The sequence below is a fragment of the Apteryx rowi genome, unplaced genomic scaffold, assembly GCF_003343035.1.
Source record: "Apteryx rowi isolate R43461 unplaced genomic scaffold, aptRow1 scaffold_32, whole genome shotgun sequence".
In the NCBI taxonomy this organism is placed as follows: domain Eukaryota; kingdom Metazoa; phylum Chordata; class Aves; order Apterygiformes; family Apterygidae; genus Apteryx; species Apteryx rowi.
The window spans coordinates 950503-957962 of NW_020449641.1; positions in this window are offsets into that span (position 1 = coordinate 950503).

Consider the following 7460-nt stretch of genomic DNA (forward strand, 5'->3'; position numbering starts at 1 on the left):
TCCTTGGATTTCCCAAGTTTTTAGACAAAGCACATGCTCTTCTATTCAGCAAGGCTTTTGGAAATCCAAGTTCTTGTAATTCTCACTGTGTGGGATGATGTGTCAGACACAAAGCACATCTGTCTCATCTTGGAGCTCACCCGTGCATGCAAGCAGGCTGTTCCTGGGAACAGTTCCTGCCACAGTTCAGATGTGCAGCTGGTAAAGGGGCATGGTAGAGACCAGAAAATAATGGAATTTAAGTATCATGTGTGAAGGGAGGTGCACACAAGACCATGAAAACCAGAGGCAGTGGGACAGCAATTGGCTTTGCTGGGCAGTGTTCATTGTTTTAGGGAAGGGTAGGAAGTACTTGTGTGAGTAGATACGGGGCAGCAATAACAGGTTCAATGTAATAGTGCTTTCTGTTTAACCAGACGGTTCAACAGACAGAGTCTAGTGTTACTGCTGACCAGATTGCTTGTAGTTTAAGTAGGGAGCAGCTGGAGAACAGCTTATGGAGTGGGATCCTGGAGCTGCCTGCCCCGTTTGGAGTGAGGAGAATTGTCGAAGCCCTTCAGATTTCCTGGGTTTCCCTTGCAGCCCTGACTGTATAGTTCAGTTCAGCCCAGCCAGGGGAGGAGCAGGACAGTTTTCACCTGTCCTTGCAAGGGCCTGCCAGGGGTCCAGCTCCATGTGCATGAATCGGCTTAGCAAAAGGCAGAGCTTGTGATGAGTGTATGTAGACAGGACAGTTTCAAGAACAATTTAGGAACAAGATCTTGCATTTGATCACTCTTTGCCTCCCAGACGTTTCAGCCCATTCTGCATCACCTATTTGACTCTACAGAAGATCCATTGCAGGCAAAGCTTTGAGAACAAATAACTTGCATAGGCTGCTCATAGTGCTGCTGGCCAATACCCCTCTCTGAGATGCAGGAGCAGAGAAGATGCGTTTTCACCTGCATTACCTGGAGGAGGGAGAGTGCGGTAAAGAATGGAGCATCCCCACCACAACAGGGCATGACCTGAATTGAGTGGGAGGAGAGGGGAAAGCCTGTATTTCCCATACACAGACATTCACCACATGACCTGAGTGCGTGTGTACTACTTTAATGCAAGCCTGGGGAGTTCTGGATTTCAAAATGGTTGTATCCTCTTGATACAACCTCTTTCCTAGCTGTGATGTGTTTGTGCTGCATTTCCAGATGTCCAATAGCTGTTAATGGAAACGCCAGTCTTGCTGTGAACCAGTGCTTCAGCACTGCCACCATTCATCATGAACAGACCCAAATCCACAGTCCTGGAGCGACTTCCCAGAGTCTATCCAGAGACACTTTCAAAGAGGAGGGGAGAAAAGCAGAGGTGGTTTCTGGGGCTGGGGGGTGGCACTGGCCTCCCACACAGCTTGGTGAAGCAGTCCCCACTTGGGTGTTGCAGAGGGGGGTGTCTAGCTGCTGCCCTCTGCAGCATCATCAGCTCAGGCGCTCTCAGCTTCATCGGTCCTGGTCCCCTCTGAGTCCCCCTTGCCCAAGGCAGGACTCTGTCCTCATGCAGATCTGGTTGGCCCTCCTGAGTGCTTCTGTATTGGCCTGGTCCTCAGGAGGGAATCGGTTGCTTACAGTGCTGGGCACAGAAAATGCCCCCTTGGCTGAATCCTCCTCTCTCGCCTCTGTCTGCTGGTCATGGCCCTACGGTGTCTCTTACTCAGGTACAGCTCACACAGCTCTGCTGCTTGCTCATTTTTCAGCAGGATAAAACTGTGTTATGACCTCTGCATCAAAACCTGGAAAATGGGCTGAGAGACTCCCTGAGGAAACGCCTAGAGGGCTTGGGGCAGGGGGGCTGCTGAGATCCCCTAAGCCTGGCAGGAAGGGAGTGGGCACCTCGGGGCTTGCTCTGGAAGGCCCTTACTCTGTAAGCTGCCCCCTCTGTAACTCCCTGCTCTGGCCCTTGCTGCTCTCATCTGCTGGCTGAGTCCTCTGCACCTACCCCTTCCTGAGCAGCCAGGGCACCGGAGAGCTGATCCACAGCGCAGCTGTCATCTGAGAAAGAAATACAGGGCATTTGCATCCCCTCCCACCGAGATAGAGCCCTTCCTCAGTGTGGAGCATGGCATGTACTTACCAGCCCAAGATACCCAACATGAGCTATCCATCCTGATGATGGAGGGAATGAAGGGAGGCCCAATTCAATCGTCGGACCTACAGTGTTGTCCTAGTGCTGTGGGGAGCCTGCATAACCCCTGTGGCAGTGCTGAAGGGTCTTTGCTGGGTTGAGAGTGGGTAAGAGTGTATTTGCTGTATACAATGTGTTAATGCAGCATGTTTTCCACCAGCTGAATTGCAGGTTCATGACTGACTTTTTAGAAAACAACTCTCCTCTGTCTCCTGAAGGACTCTGCAGCATTGGGTATTCCCTGAATTTCCCTTACCGGTTAAAGTGTTAAGGATCTCTTGTGGTGCCATCTGCCCCCAGTAACTTGTGACTGAGCCCTTGCTGTGCTGCACCTTGTGGGTAAATTGTTTGACCTTAGCTAGTGGGTTGAAATAAAGCAGCCAGGACAGACACAACTGAGAAAATAGAGATGAGCTGCCCTGGAGAAATAAATCATTCCTATCCTGTTCAAAAATAGGTATCCGCATCCCCTTGGGAATCCTTTTGCCTCAGCAAAGGAGCTAAGCCCGGAACAAGAGTTCTCAAGGGGATTTTAGCCCAGGGGTTACAATTTGAGGAATTATCTGAGGCTGTCATTGCCTGAGGGCAGGACAGCATCTTCCTTCCTGCCTATGTAGCACTAAATGCATAAACAGCACCAGAAATCAGGTCTGATCCAGCCTGCGCAGCCACTGCCCGTGTCGAGACTGGGCACACAGAGCTCGACAAGAGAATCAGCAGATTATCTGGCTAATTACATCCTGTTCTCTCCAAATGAGGCGAGTTTCCAAGACATTGCCCTGGTAAATTGGCAGGAGCAGGGGAAGACAAATAAAGGTAATTGCTAATGAACTGAACTCAAAATCAGCTTGATAAATATTCTTCAGGCTTTGCAGAAACATTTCCCTTTGGTTTCAGCAGGGACTTGCAGGCCAGTAGCACCCAGGCCAAACATATTCTGAGACCCAATTCCAGGGGAGCTTTTAAAATTGAAATTAGCTCACGAAAATTGAAATGAGGATGTGCTGGGTTAGACTGAAGGTCCATCCAGCTCGGTATCCCACAATGGGGAGAAGCTGGGGGGATCACACTGACTAGAGCCTTTTCCTACTTCCTCATCCTTGCACACCTCTGCGTAGGGCATCATGGAGCAGCATCCACCAGCTCTGGGTAGTGAGTGCCATGGGGACGCTCTGCTTTCTGGGGCATATTTGGGGCATAGCTGGGGCATATCTAGGGTTCCATATCTGTCGGGGCTGAGGGGGACCTGTGTCAGGAGGTCCCCAGGGCAGGGAGCCTTGAAGGCAGAGGATCACAGGAGGTTTGCGTGGAGGAACTGTGCGTCTAGCACCAGGCTGATTTCCCCTCACTTTGTGTTGTGTCCTGCCTTGGTGGCTGGCAGCTCCTGATGCCCTTGGAGTATCCTCAGGTGCCTCAGCAGAGCCATGGGCTGTGTGTCATCTCGACTCCAGGTCAAGGATGCAGTGAATGCCTCCATTCTCCTCTGCCTGGCCCGTGCCAAGCTGCTGGGGAGCCTGGTTGGGCCGGGGCTCTCCCCATGCAGTGGAAGAGGTGACATGGGGCAAACCCTGCACCCTGGTGCAGGTGTCCAGGCTCCAGGGGCTGTCCTGAGCTCACTCGTGATGGTTGATGCTTGCTTGCCAGGTGTAGAGAGGTGCCTGCCTGCCCCAAACAACCTCGGAGGAGCTCCTGCCCCGCGGAAAAAGGGTAGGTGCCAGCCAGCATGCGGTTGGTTTTTCCAGCCCTCCTGCACGCCTGAACAGCTCTGTACTGGACACAAGATTTACTTGAGCACAGAACTGAGTCCTGCAGGTAAAAATAACACTGCAGATCACAAGTAAGCCAGAGACCGAATATGAAACCAGACTGATGCCGTTCTGCATCCCGACCCTCCCACTCCCTGGGCCCTGGCCAAGCTGCCAGCAGGGACACTGACTCACAGGCTAGTCCTGCGCTCTTTGCTCGTTTGGGCCTCTCCTGTGCTTCTCGGCAGAGGCTTTCTGCCAGGTGAGCTGTGGGGCTTCCTCCGCTCTTGGCATCCTGCTGCTCCTTTGCGGGCAGCCTTGCGAAGGGGAGTCAAAGACAGAACAGGCCACTGGATCTGCCCCCAGGCACCTACCCAGCGCCGGGTGCTGCGCGCTGAACTGCCTGGTGGCCTCTTCCACCAGCGCGATGCTGGCCTCAGCATCATTCGCTTGCTAACACGCGGGATGCGTTACCCGCTGCTGCCTGAGCTCTGGGCTGCCCCAGCTCCCCGCATCTCGGCTGCCTGGAGTTTCGTATTGCCCCCGTGTCTGATGAAGACGGGAGAAGGGTTGTCCTTGGGGCAGCCCGTCTCCCACGGCCGGCCCTGCCTGGAGCTCAGGCACCTGAAGAGTGAGGAGAGGCAGGGACAGCACTGCTAAGTCCCAGGGTAAACTTCTGCCTAATTTACTTCTTCCCTGGGACTTCCCAGGGTCCGAGGCTCCTCCCTCACAGGCACAGCCTGGGCTGTAGGTTATATTGCCCTAGACATTTTAGCTGAGTTTCCAACCCTTTACAAGCTTTGCTCCAGTTTCTCCCCCTTGCAAAGGTTTCGTTCTCTCCCCTCGGTCAGATTAGCCTTAGCAGGGAACAGCTACTCCCAGACTCCTTGTGTGGCTCTTGGATAAAGTCTACATGATCTGATGCTCTGCCCCTTCTTCCAGGATGCTGCTTCCATCATCCCTCAGCAGCCGCTTTTCTGAGGAGAAACTCCAGCCCTGGAGCAACAACGCTTGCCCGCGCTGGCAGACCTGCTCTCAAACAGGTAGCCAGGTTGGTGCGCAAAGGCCGCGGGTGCTGGCGCTCCCGGATCGCTGCTCAGGCCCTGGCAGCGGCCTTTGCTGATTCATCTCTCTGGCTGCTCTCCGGGACGTGCGAGGCTTTAGGCACGGCATGCGCAGGCGTCAGCGAGGACGCCCTGTCCTGGGAGGAGTGAGTCAGCTGCCATCTGGCCTTGCCATGTGCTCCAGCCTCAGGGCCGGCACCCCTGGAGCCGGCCGCCCCGCATGACCCCAGAAGCTGCTCTCCTCTGCGCCGGGAGATGCGTTTCCCATCAGGGGACAGTGCTGGAGCACTCATGGGAACCAGTATTCCCAGTCACGCTGAGGACCGCCTTAGCATAACCACCTGGGAGATCATTTCTCTGCCTGAGCAAGGAGAGTGAGTCTGCAAACGAATGCTCCCCCCTCTCCTCCTTTCCCTGTTTCTTATTCAGCCCTCCCACAATTTTTTACACTGCTGCTACACTGGTAGCACCTCTGTCCCTGGAGTCCCTGGCCTTCAAAACCTATGTTAGCCTGGGATTTACCCCCAGCATTGTGCTCCCGTTGGGCTCTGCACTAAGCCATAGGAAATGAGGCAGCAGCCCGTGAGCAGGCTTGTTTGCGTTAGAAGAGGATCGTGATCACAGGGAGCCTGTGGCTCTCCCTGGCCCTGGGGACGAGAGATCCCTTGTCACACTCCAGTGGAGACATCAGAGCCGCCTCTTGTTTTCTCAGCTAACCCTTTTCTAGCCTTGGTCCTTGTGGATTCCCGTAGCAGAAGCAGCTGGGAACAGCTTTTCCCGAGTAGGTATATAACAAAACCCCAGGGAGGCTTGTACTTCGGTAATGAACAGTGGCTGGTAGGAAGGGATGTGTGGGCTGAGCCGGGGGAAAAGACATCTCCTCTGGAGAGACCAGGCACTGAGCAAGCCGTGGGATTTGGCACCTGCGAGCATGCGACTGTGGGGAAGGGCAGGGAAGTGCCGTGCGGCAGAAGGCTGCAGGAACAGGCTTTGGGGTCGCCTGCATCATGGGAAGGGAACCCGCAGTGCCAGGTCAGGGCTGCCGGGGCGAGGAGGGCATTCCCAGCTCGAAGCAAGCGGGGCTGGTTCCCAGGAGAAGGACGGCTGGCTGCTGCCTGGCCCAGGGACTCATTTGGAGAGTCCCCTCGCTGCCCTCCCCCCGGTCCCTCCCAGCCGGGGACCCTATGCCACCGACCCAGAGCGGTCGCTGTGCAGCAACCGCCAGCAGCAATGACTGCTCTGTCCCCGCTCCTTCGCTCCGAGGTGGGGCTGTTCCCCCCTCCCATCCCTCACCTTGCCCAGCGGAGGAAGGGGCCCCTACAGCAGCCCCTCCAAGAGCAGTCCCAGCCCTGCCTGGCGGAGCGGCTGCAAGGAAGAGTCGTCCCTCCCTCTGCCTCCTGCCGCTGCCGGCACCAGATGTATCATTTCAGCAAGGAGGCAGCCCTGCTTCCCACTGCCGATCCGCCAGAAGCCGAGCTGGGGCTTTGATCAAGCCACAGCTATCGGTGCTCCGATCGCTGCCTTTCCTGCAAGGGCCCCCCATCCAGAGGAGAGGGCAACCCAACACCCGTTTCCTTTAACCCTTCTCCTGCCCTGCCAACCCAATGCTCCATGGACAAGGCATGTTGATCAGAGCTCAGTCCAAGGGACTTCATGTTTCCAGGGAAGGCTGGGAACTGAGTGATATTTTGGTAGCTGTGCCATTTCGAGGACCTGCTCAGTTGCCCACACACGCAGAGCTTTGCTTCAGAAAAGCTTTGTGTTGGAGCTGCCTTAAGATCTAACTAATAAAGACTGAGAAGAGGAACTTTCTCCAAGAAAATTCAGCAACCCCTTTCCATCACATCAAAGCGAGGGAGAAATCATCTTATCTCCACAGATGTTGTATACTACAGATCTGGTTATTGAACTTATGTTTCCCATGGACTCACTCCAATACTTTTTCTAATTTGCAAGGGTTATATTTCAAACTGTCACATTCATATGGTTGCAGAAAAGTATAAGGAAGTGGCTGATTAATGACATTTTTCCTGGCAGCATAGAAGTGCTGGTTCAAGTCATAGTGGTACCAAGGAAAAGGTAATATATTGAAAAAAAGAAGAAATTATGTTTATTGGATTAGATTCATTTTCTGTTTCTTCCAAGTCAATGCGATTAATTACTCTGTGATACAATGTGCAAAGTCACGGTATGAGAATCTATACCTGAGAGATGCTGAGGAATTCATCACAGTGCTCCCACCACCTTGCAGTCAAATCAGTGGGAATATTAGGCTCTTGAGATACCCTGTCTCCAGGAGCAGCTTCCAGGATTGCAGCGCTCTCCTTCAAGCGCTGGCTTTGACACCCTAAATATAACTATTATTTCTACTTCTTTTCATCCTTTTCTGGACAATCATGCTGCGAAGCATTGGTCACGCCACTGATCGCATGGTTTGATTCATGGCACCTTCTAGTTATCAAACCTCTCTCTTGCTTGATGCACTCATCTTTTT